This window comes from Salmo trutta, chromosome 16 (genome assembly GCF_901001165.1).
Source record: "Salmo trutta chromosome 16, fSalTru1.1, whole genome shotgun sequence".
NCBI lineage: Eukaryota > Metazoa > Chordata > Actinopteri > Salmoniformes > Salmonidae > Salmo > Salmo trutta.
In genome coordinates this window covers 51,110,006-51,122,373 of record NC_042972.1, presented here as the reverse complement: position 1 = coordinate 51,122,373, position 12,368 = coordinate 51,110,006, and the positions used below count along the sequence as shown (strand labels likewise).

Genomic DNA, 12,368 nt, shown 5'->3' with positions numbered 1-12,368 from the left:
CACACGGGATGAATGTAAACAGTTTTAAATCCTCCGTCTACTTCATCTTAACAGAGGTGAATGTATTGTGTTGGATACCTGCCTAGTGCCTACTGGGCATTTGCTATGAGTGCTCCAATTCTTTGAAATCAGTACAGATGAAGAAAAGGTGATCAGGGAATGAAGTCTAGTTGCACTCTTGGCCTCGTAATACAATACTATTCAGCTGATCAAATATCTATTTTGTTCTTTGTTCAAGTAATTCCCAGGAGAGCAACAAGACTAGTTTCATCCTCCACACTTACGTTTTAAAGTTATAATAGGTCAGGCTACTGAAGAAGAGACCAGTTCCTAAATGTTGCATCTTATGTGGCAACATGCAACAGAGACTGTTATCTACCACGAAGGCCATTTTGAAGGCCATTTTGAAGGTTTGCTGATCTTGTTTTTCAAGCTGACAGTTGACTGGACAAACGGATCATAACTGCCTCACACCATTGATGATCATCTATACACCATCAATTCAGGACACCATAGAGCTATAGAGAGCCTTTGTCTCCGAGACTCGGTCCAAAAACGACCCCTCACCCCTCTAGTTTTGCAGTTCTGAAATAAGTGGATTGGCCTAAGCGACGTAACCCGGAAGCTCCCCTAGACCAATTGGAAGACTTGGTGAAAAATCACAGTATAATAACCTAGTTTTACACCTATCCAGTCCCTTCAGATCTGCAAACCCCAAAGAGGTTAAGGACCTGGGGTTGTTTTTGGAAGAAGCCATTCTATAGCCAACCACTGGGCATTGTCATTATATTGTTCTTTCATTTTTCATTCACCTAACACCAGCACATATGTTAAGTGAATTTTCGGCTTCGATGTGGTGAACTCATTATCTACCCGCAAATCCTCCCATCCCATTTACTCAGACAGTGTAACACTCTGCTTTTACAGCTGTAATTTAAGTCTTTGTACAAAATGTACAGGAAGTACTAGACACATGGAAAAGCAACATACATTGAAAACACTCAATGTAAAAATAGAAAAAGCCAGGTGGTTTTTGGTGCTAAAAATTACACTCACTTACTGCCGCAGCGAGTTTGGCTAGGAAAACAGAGGAGAGACATCAAGGTAAACAAACTAAATGAACGTAATAGCTGAAATCTGGTTTCCCACCACTGTCACAGTGCCACTATTTGAAAAAGGCAAGGCTATGCCTCAGGAGTGAGGCTTGGTGTACTCATGTCCAAATCTGGCAAAAGTTGACAAATAAATACATAAATACTGCTATGCGCTATTAACACACAGAGCCATGACCGAGTATAGTTATACGGCTGAAGGTGTCCGGCCGTTGGGGTACTGTAACTTTCCTTAATACAGAGAGGGTCATCGTGGCTGTGATCTGGTAGTAGGGCAAGACTGCGGCCATAAAGGAGGCTCAGTTTGAAGAATATGGACATGACAGAAAATAGCAGCTTACAAAAAGAAAATGGGACTGAGCCTCTACACAAAATCTTTTTCTTCATTTTTTAAGCAAAGAGTTTGGTTTATGTAGAAACAAGCAATGTTTTGCATTTGGATATTTGCCTCTCCATTAAAAGAGTTAAAGCTTTAAAAATAAATAAAAAGATTCCCCCTCTAACAATGTAGGCCGATGTTGGTGACAAAAAGCAAAGACAGCCTGGGGAGAGCTCACAATGGAGATACTATAAATAACATATGCACTGAGTGTACAAAACATTAGGAACACTTGCTCTTTCCATGACATAGACTGACCAGTTGAATCCAGGTGAAAGCTATGATCCTTTATTGATGTCACTTGTTAAATCCACATCAATCATTGTAGATGAAGGGGAGGAACAGGTTAAAGAAAGATTTTTATGCCTTGAGCCAGGTGCACTGGTTTGTGTCAAGAACTGCAATGCTGCTGGGTTTTTCACACTCAACAGTTTCCCATGTGTATAACAATGGGCCACCACCCAAAGGACATCCAGCCAATTTGACACAACTGTGGGAAGCATTGGAGTCAACATGGGCCAGCATCCCTGTGGAATGCCTTCGACACCTTGTAGAGTCCATGCCCCTACAAATTGAGGTTGTTTTGAATGTTTGAATGTGTTCTTAATGTTTTGTACACTCAGTGTACATAAAATATACAATCTGAAATATATTTTATATATATTAAATTGTGGTAGAGTTCAATATTTTACTACACAACATTAGGGTGGCATGTCTGCTTATTTTTCTTCTTTAAATCCTATTTTATATAAACCAGAGGAAAGTAAAGAAAAACGAATTATTAAACAAACCAAACGAATGTGGGAAAATGGAAACTAAGCAACAGACGGCAGCCTCGTCCCCCGACCCCACCCCTACCCAGGGTGCACCATCACAGGGGGCGGCTGAGGCCTGCCTAGCTGTACAGCGCAGTGAAACATACCTTACATCTTAGCTCATTTTACACGTACAGTCGTGATCAAGGCACAGGGATCTTCTACAAGTTATTTGTTTTCAATAAAGTTGTACAAAATAATACATTTTTCAGTCTGTACAAGAATAATAGTCCAGCAGTAAAATAAAGACAGACATACTGAAAGCTCGGAGGCTGGGAGAGAGGAGAGGTGGCAGGGAAAAAGACAGGGATGTGAAGGCGTACAGTAAGTGATGAGGGCCGGACTCTGTGTGTGTCATGTCTATCTTTTGCTTCCTCAACTTTTTCTTTCTGTTTTTTTTTGCTGTTATTTTATACTTGTTAAATAAAACCGCTCCTATAATCCCCACATGTTGAAAATAGTTCATGTTCAAGGTGCTGGACTTGGGTAGCAGCAGGAAGGTAGGGAGAAGGGAAGGGGTGATTTGGGAGGTAGGAAACAGGAGAATCAGGGTTAAATGGTGCACAAAGGCAGATCGCACACATAGTGTACACCAACACACAATATGGGGGACCAATGAACTTAAAAGTTGACTTGTGTTTTTACAGGAATATATATATATTCACACGTATGTATGTGTATATACATACATGTGTGTATGTATACATATATGTATACATATACACATACATACATGTGTGTGTATATACATACATGATTTTATATATATATATATATATATATATATATATATATATATATATATATATATACACACACACACACACACACACGTATATATACATACACACATACACACATACATACATACACAGTACCAGTCAAAAGTTTGGACACAACTACTCATTCAAGGGTTTTGCTTTATTTTTACTATTTGGAATATGGAATCATGTAGTAACCAAAAAACTGTTAATCAAATCAAAATATTTTATATATGAGATTCTTCAAAGTAGCCACCCTTTGCGTTGATGACAGCTTTGCACACTATTGGCATTCTCTCAACCAGCTTCATGAGGTAGTCACCTGGAAAGCATTTCAATTAACAGGTGTGCCTTGTTAATTTGTGGAATTTCTTTCCTTCCTAATGCGTTTGAGCCAATCAGTTGTGTTGTAACAAGGTCGGGGAGGTATACAGAATATAGCAATGTTTGGTAAAAGACCAAGTCCATATTATGGCAAGAACAGCTCAAATAAGCGAAGAGAAATGACAGTCCATCATTACTTTAAGATATGATGATCAGTCAATACAGAACATTTCAAGAACTTTGAAAGTTTCTTCAAGTGCAGTCGCAAAACCATCAAGCTCTGCTGCAGTGGATAAGTTCTTTAGATTTAACTGTACCTCAGATTGCAGCCCAAATAAATGCTTCAGAGAGTTCAAGTAAAGACACATCACAACATCAACTGTTCTGAGGAGCCTGTGTGAATCAGGCGTTCATGGAGGAATTGCTGCATAGAAACCACTACTAAAGGACACCAATAAGAAGAGACTTGCTTGGGCCAAGAAACATGAGCAATGGACATTAGACCGGTGGAAATCTATCCTTTGGTCAGATGAGTCCAAATTAGAGATTTCTGGTTCCAAACGTCACATCTTTGTGAGACACAGAGTAGGTGAATGGATGATCTCCGCATGTGTGGTTCCCACCCTGAAGCATGGAGAAGGAGGTGTGATGGTGCTTTGCTGGTGACACTGTCTGATTTATTTAGAATTCAAGGCACACTTAACCAGCATGGCTACCACAGCATTCTGCAGCAACGCGTCATCCCATCTGGTTTGCGCTTAGTGGAACTATCATTTGTTTTTCAACAGGACAATGACCCAAAACACACCTCCAGGCTGTGTACGGGCTATTTGACCAAGAAGGAGAGTGATGGAGTACTGCATCAGATGACCTGGCCTCCACAGTCACCCGACCTCAACCCAATTGAGATGGTTTGGGATGAGTTGGACCACAGAGTGAAGGAAAAGTAGCCAACAAGTGCTCAGCATATGTGGGAACTCCTTCAAGACTGTTGGAAAAGCATTCCAGGTGAAGCTGGTTGAGAGAATGCTAAGAGTGTGCAAAGCTGTCATCAAGGCAAAGGGTGGTTACATTGAAGAATCTCAAATATAAAATATATTTGGATTTGTTTAACACTTTTTTGTTTACTACATGATTCCAGATGTGTTATTTCATAGTTTTGATGTCTTCACTATTATTCTACCCTTATACCCTTGAATGAGTAGGTGTGTCCAAATTGTTTACTTGTACTGTACACACACATATACATATATACAGACATATCTATATACACACATATACATATATACATATACATATACATATATATATATATATATGAGAGAGAAATATATATATACACATATATATATATATATATATATATATATATATATAAATATCTATAGCTTGGATTTTTTTGCACTGCATCAAGTTTACTGTTTGCATGAATTAATGCATTGTATGTTTTTGCCTTTCCTCCTCATTGATTCCAGAAGTAAAAGTCATGTGACAGTCTTGTGTCCGAGTCACACTCATGAATCAATCCATCCCCAGGCATAGTATGCTCCCAACCCGCCTCTTTATTCGTTACTTTCCTCCATCCTTTCAATTTGTCCATCGTTTCCTTCCCTGGGTCCTGCTTCGGCACGTATGCATATACTGGATCTCTCGAGAACTGTGACGTCGCCAGAGAAACTCAGGCACTGCACTTTAGCTTTTCAAGGCTGAAAACAGTGGGACAAGGTAAAAGCGTGTGTCTGTGTGTGTTCTTGTCTCAAGTGTGTGCAGGGGAATTTTTCCAAGTAGAAGAATGAATGGGAGAGACTGAAAATTAGAGAGGGTTTCCGCACGTGTGAGTGTGCGCGCACGTGGTGTGTATGTTTGAGAGAGATCGAGAACGAGCCATGGATTGCAGTCCTGAGCACAGGATCAAAGTGCAGTGAAGAGTTCCGCAGTTCTGGCTTGTTACTGGAACGGCACTGTGTTTAGGAGTCTGCTGTCACTTTCTTTATTTGAAACACAGTGTCCCAAGGAGAAGGTGTTTGTTTGTCAGAATGGAAGGAGGGGGTTGGTTGAGTGACGAGGGGACTAACTGGACAAGGATAGGCAGAACACCGGCAGTACACCGGGAGTCTCTCCTCCCACTCCCATCACAAGAGCTCGTATTGTCGTAAGTGCATCCTCTGAATGATGTCTCGGCAGTCGTTGAAGACGCGCCGGATGTTTTCAGTGTCCACTGCGCAGGTGAAATGGGGATAACAATAGTGCCTTCCGTCTCCACTGGCTGTGCTGATCCTCTGAAAAGGCCACAAAGAAGAGAAGGGATTCATAACCACATAGGGCTGTGTGCATATTGGTACACACAGTCTCACACAAAAAGGTAAACAAAAAGGTGAACGGACATTAAAGGCATGTACCAGAAACTCATCACGTATGAAGTACTTTGCCCTTGTGACACGAGGATCCTCCCCTGGTTCTGGTGTTGCTGGTTGAGAAGGACAAACAGACCAAATCATTGATATAATCATCATGTCTGATCACTGTATACTAGACATTTTCATTTCCATCAGTAACATAATCCATGCCAACAAGATTCACTCTTCACCAGAGAAGTGTTGTGCCCGTCACGTCGCAAAAAGTTCCAAAGGGTTCCAAGTTATATTATTACAATTGTTACGTTTACAGATTAACAACAAGAACAAAAAAACTTGATCTTGACAGCCTTGAATAGTTACAGTAGAGAGTTGATCAAGAGTATTACTGTATTTCCCTTACCATCATCTGGCGTAGTGTAGCGTGCAAACTCTGGGAAATACTCTTCAATTTTAGATTTCCCTGCCAACACCTTCTCTGCTAGCAGGTCCTGTTTGTTCAGGAAGAGGATGACAGAAATGGTCCGTAGCCACCTGAGAAGAGAAACAACAACAAAGTGAGTTCAGGTAGACGTATTCAAGTCAATGACTACTACATTTACACAGCACACCGTGGTTCTACAAATCATAGACCAAGGCCAGAAACCACATTTTATTGTGGCGCATTGCATTTTAAATGAGCACAAAAGGAAAAAAAGTCCATATCGGCAACTGCTGTGGCTGGGATTAACACAACAATACAGTGTGTCAAGGACAGGAATGGCTTTGTGAGGGCAAAGAGAGGGGGAGAGGCCTGAAAGGGGGAGAGAGCATTGAGAGGTCTTGCCTGTTGTTCCAGATGTTCTTGAAGAGGTTGAGGGCCTCCTGCAATCGGTTGGTCTGATTGTCTTCCCGGATCACCATGTTGTAGCTGCTGCTGGCCACCACGAATATAATGGCCGTCACATCTGGAGGGACAGACAAGGAGAGAGAATCACCACCGGGTTAGACATGATACAGGACATGTTCATGGATGTGAAGGTGGCTGCATCCCCATGCCATTTGCTATACACTTATTGGTGGGAAGAAATACAACGGTATTGGGTAGTACGGAGGCCTTACCATTAAAACACTGAATCCACTTTCGACGTTCGTCCCTCTGACCTCCAACATCAAACATACTGGGAGAGGAGAAAAGACAGAGTTACTTACAGCCCAGTAGATCAACTGATAACAAAGTAACACAAAGGGAACAACAGTTTACTGACGTTAATCTTGCATTTAAAAGAAAAATGGCTGACACATCAAACTCACTGAAAATTGACTTTGTCCACTTGGAATCTTGTCTCGAAGATCCCTGAAGTCAGTACTCTGCATCTCAACAAGTCCTGATCAGTGGGAGTGTAGTCACTCTGCTTCACAATTTCAATCTTGTCTAAAAAGCTGTAAAAGGCGAAAGCAGAATAGATTACACACTTGACAGCTAAGGACACACAACAGGAAATATAGAGAGTATAATGTGCATAGAAAGTAGCAGAAATTACTAATTTGCACGACATAACAATATTCTTCTTTCCTGGGCTACAGATGACCAAACTCCACACAGTACCCCAAATGACCAAGCATCAAAAATGGTCAAACCAGAACTGTTGTATAATACCAAAACCTCAATGCGTGTTATGGCTGTATTTGAGCCATTACATTCCTGTTATCTGTCTGTGAACTCAGGGCTGAGTTCAGCCAGCTGCTGGGGAGACATGGAGGGGCAACCACGACCACACAATGTTTCACCATATATTTGATTTATTTATTTCACCTTTATTTAACCAGGTAGGCCAGTTGAGAACAAGTTCTCATTTACAACTGCGACCTGGCCAAGATAAAGCAAAGCAGTGCGACAAAAACAACAACACAGAGTTGCACGTGGGATAAACAAACGTACCGTCAATAACACGATAGAAAAATCTATGTACAGTGTGTGCAAATGTAGAAGAGTAAGGAGGTAAGGCAATAAATAGGCCTGTCAAACTGACCAGACCATACACATTCTCAAGATGACATTGGTGGGCATTCCGCCTCTGTAAATTCCATACCAGACAGACTAAGACTAGGCGAGGGAGGTTACAGTCCCCAACCAGTAAGGCAAAAAGATGGAGAAAACTTCCACAAACGACCAGCAGAGGGAGTGTCTTTTTTTCCTCCACAGCAAGATCACAGAGGCTTGCAGTGTGAGTCACCAGCCGTTTGCTCTGTCAGACACTGTAGTCAATGGAGCTGCTGTAGTAGTAATAGTGAGGGGGAGGGGAAGACATTAAATGTTAGATGCACACAGTTCAACCATGAAACATGTTTATGCTGAATTTAGAGAGCTAATGGTCTATAGACGACTGACTGATGTGACTTGTCGTCAGCCAGCAGAGGCCAATCGGATCCCCTCCTCCATCCTGAAAGGAAGAGGCCCACCCTTTTTTCTACATGTGGACCCTTGGTGTGGACTGTCGTCATTGGTCCAGTCAATTGGGCAGAGGGTCTTGCTAGAATGGTGTGACAAGCCTAACCTCGCACCATGGACATATGCTATACATCAGAGCGGGCTTGTGTGTTGTGTCGTCCCAATCAAACGCAATGATTGCAGTGTGAAATAAATGGAAAACAGCTCATTTCCACAGTGAAGTGCAGTGATTCAGGGCATTATTGACGATCTCCAGGGAGACTTGCTATTGGAATAGGGAGGCCTGGTAACCCGCCTCACGTCCAGTACCCCACCATGGAGAATCAGTGTGCTGCCTGTCCGGTTCGTAACCCCCCCACCCTGAGATAACCAGGAATGTGACACACTAGGGTGAAATATGACAGGAGGGCTGCAGGTCACACACAGAGAGAGAGAGAGGTTGTGCAGACAGACAGGCAGGCACACACACACACGCTCCCTCTCTCTCACACAGACACACACATCCTCACACGCATGCAGAACCAGCAAGCTACCACCTCCCTCTTGGGACTGAGTGGTGAGGCTGGTCTCATACCACAACCGCTCTGATGTGTCCACAGGTCCAGTCCAAATACACATGTCAATTTTAGAATTTCTCCCTATTAATAGAGCTAGTCCAATAATAACCCTCCTCAGTAGTCAGACTGAATAATAGTGTTGCCCCAGTAACAGTTCAGCCCACACTGCTATATGTAGATATACTAACCTGGTGTAGTTATATTGGTGGCAGACGGACGTTTGTCCTGAATATATTATTTGTATTTGGTGATCTCAAAAGTATTTCAAGGATATCGTCTTTATACAGTGCATTCGGAAAGTATTCAGACCCCTTGACTTTTTCCACAGTTTGTTAGGTTACAGCCTTATTCTAAAAATGATGAAATAGTTATTGTTTCACTTATCAATCTACACACAATACCCCATAATGACAAAGCAAAAACGTAACTTTTTTTTTACAAAATGTATTTAAAAAACAAACTTATATCACATCTACATAAGTATTCAGACCCTTTACTCAGTCCTTTGTTGAAGCACCTTTGGCAGCGATTACAGCCTCGAGTCTTGGGTATGACGCTATAAGCTTGGCACCCCTGTATTTGGGGAGTTTCTCCCATACTTCTCTGCAGATCATCTCAAGCTCTGTCACGTTGGATGGGGAACGTCCCTGCACAGCTATTTTCAGGTCTCTCCAGAGAAGTTTGATCGGGTTCAAGTCCGGGCTCTGGCTGGGCCACTCAAGGACATTCAGAGACTTGTCCCAAAGCCACTCCTGCATTGTCTTGGCTGTGTGCTTTGTTGTCCTGTTGGAAGGTGAACCTTCGCCCGAGTCTGAGGTCCTGAGTGCTCTGCAGCAGGTTTTCATTAAGGATCTCTCTGTACTTTGCTCCGTTCATCTTTGTCGTCTCGATCCTGACTAGTCTCCCAGTCCCTGCCGCTGAAAAACATCCCCACAGCATGATGCTGCCACCACCATGCTTCACCGTAGGGATGGTGCCAGGTTTCCTCCAGACGTGACGCTTGGCATTCAGGCCAAAGAGTTCAATCATCAGACCAGAGAATCTTGTTTCTCATGGTCTGAGAGTCTTTAGGTGCCTTTTTCCAAGCGGGCTTTCATGTAAATTTTACTGAGGAGTGGCTTCCTCCTGGCCACTCTACAATAAAGGCCTGATTGGTGGAGTACTGCAGAGATGGTTGTCCTTCTGGATGGTTCTCCCATCTCCACAGAGGAAGTCTGGAGCTCTGTCAGAGTGACCATTGGGTTCTTGGTCACCTCCCTGACCAAGGCCCTTCTCCCCCGATTGCTCAGTTCCGGCCGGGCGGCCAGCTCTAGGAAGAGTCTTGGTGGTGCCAAACTTCTTCCATTTAAGAATGATGGAGGCCACTGTGTTCTTGGGGACCTTCAATGCTGCAGACATTTTTTGGTACCCTTCCCCAGATATGTGCCTTTGACACAATCCTGTCTCGGAGCTCTACGGGCAATTCCTTCGACCTCATGGCTTGGTTTTTTTCTTTGATATGCGGGACCTTATATAGACAGGTGTGTGCCTTTCCAAATCATGCCCAATCAATTGAATTTACCACAGGTGGACTCCAATCAAGTTGTAGAAACATCTCAAGGATGATCAATGGAAACAGGATGCACCTTAGTTCAATTTTGAGTCTCATAGCAAAGGGTCTGAAAATGTATTAAAATAAATACAAACCTATTTAAATAAACTAGCAAAAATGTCAACCTCTTTTTTCACTTAGTCATTATAGGGTATTGTGTGTAGATTGCAGAGAAAAAAAATTATATTTAATCAATTTTAGAATAAGGCTGTAACCTAAGAACATTTGGGAAAAGTCAATGGGTCTGAAGGCGCTGTACATATATATATATATATATATATATACACACACACACAGTGGGGGGGGAAAAAGGATTTGATCCCCTGCTGATTTTGTACGTTTGCCCACTGATAAAGAAAGGATCAGTCTATAATTGTAATGATAGGTTTATTTGAACAGTGAGACACAGAATAACAACAAAAATATCCAGAAAAACACATGTTAAAAATGTTATAAACTGATTTGCATTTTAATGAGGGAAATAACTATTTGACCCCCTCTCAATCAGAAAGATTTCTGGCTCCCAGGTGTCTTTTATACAGGTAACGAGCTGAGATTAGGAGCACACTTTTTTACATTACCTGTAAAAAAGACACCTGTCCACAGAAGCAATCAATCAATCAGATTCCAAACTCTCCACCATGGCCAAAACCAAAGAGCTCTCCAAGGATGTCAGGGACAAGATTGTAGACCTACACAAGGCTGGAATGGGCTACAAGACCATCGCCAAGCAGCTTGGTGAGAAAGTGACAACATTTGGTGAGATTATTCGCAAATGGATGAAACACAAAAGATCTGTCAATATCCCTCGGCCTGTGGCTCCATGCAAGATCTCACCTCGTGGGGTTGCAATGATCATGAGAAGGGTGAGGAATCAGCCCAGAACTACACGGGAGGATCTTGTCAATGATCTCAAGGCAGCTGGGAGCATAGTCACCAAGAAAACAATTGGTAACACACTACGCTGTGAAGGACTGAAATCCTGCAGCGCCCGCAAGGTCCCCCTGCTCAAGAATACATATACATGCCCGTCTGAAGTTTGCCAATCAACATCTGAATGATTCAGAGGACAACTGGTGAAAGTGTTGTGGTCAGATGAGACCAAAATGGAGCTCTTTGGCATCAACTCAACTCGCCGTGTTTGGAGGAGGAGGAATGCTGCCTATGACCCCAAGAACACTATCTCCACCGTCAAACATGGAAATAGAAACATTATGCTTTGGGGATGTTTTTCTGCTAAGGGGACAGGACAACTTCACCGCATCATTTGACGGGGCCATGTACCGTCAAATCTTGGGTGAGAACCTCCTTCCCTCAGCCAGGGCATTGAAAATGGGTCGTGGATGGGTATTCCAGCATGACAATGACCCAAAACACACGGCCAAGGCAACAAAGGAGTAGCTCAAGGAGAAGCACATTAAGGTCCTGGAGTGGCCTAGCCAGTCTCCAGACCTTAATCCCATAGAAAATCTGTGGAGGGAGCTGAAGGTTCGAGTTGCCAAACGTCAGCCTCGAAACCTTAATGACTTGAAGAAGATCTGCAAAGAGGAGTGGGACAAAATCCCTCCTGAGATGTGTGCAAACCTGGTGGCCAACTACAAGAAACGTCTGACCTCTGTGATTGCCAACAAGGGTTTTGCCACCAAGTACTAAGTCATGTTTTGCAGAGAGGTCAAATACTTATTTCCCTCATTAAAATGCAAATCATTTTATAACATTTTTGACATGCGTTTTTCTGGGGTTTTTTTTGTTATTCTGTCTCTCACTGTTCAAATAAACCTACCATTAAAATTATAGACTGATCATTTCTTTGTAAGTGGGCAAACGTACAAAATCAGCAGGGGATCAAATACTTTGTCCCCCACTGTATATTTAGTACCAATCAAAAGTTTGGACACACCTACTCATTCAAAGGTTTTTCTTATAAAGGACAATATCCAAACGTAAAAGTTTATTATTAATATCATGAATTTGGTATCCTACTTATAGGGCTAATGGTAACTACTTCAAAACTTCAAAAGATCCAATCAACCATGGACGAATG

At 42.4% G+C, this 12,368-nt stretch overlaps 1 pseudogene; it reads right to left on the bottom strand.

Annotated features, from left to right (window-relative positions):
* Positions 1 to 4,969: 4,969 nt before the first annotated feature.
* Positions 4,970 to 12,368, bottom strand: part of LOC115150978 (guanine nucleotide-binding protein G(s) subunit alpha-like) — a 46,180-nt pseudogene continuing 38,781 nt past the window's right edge.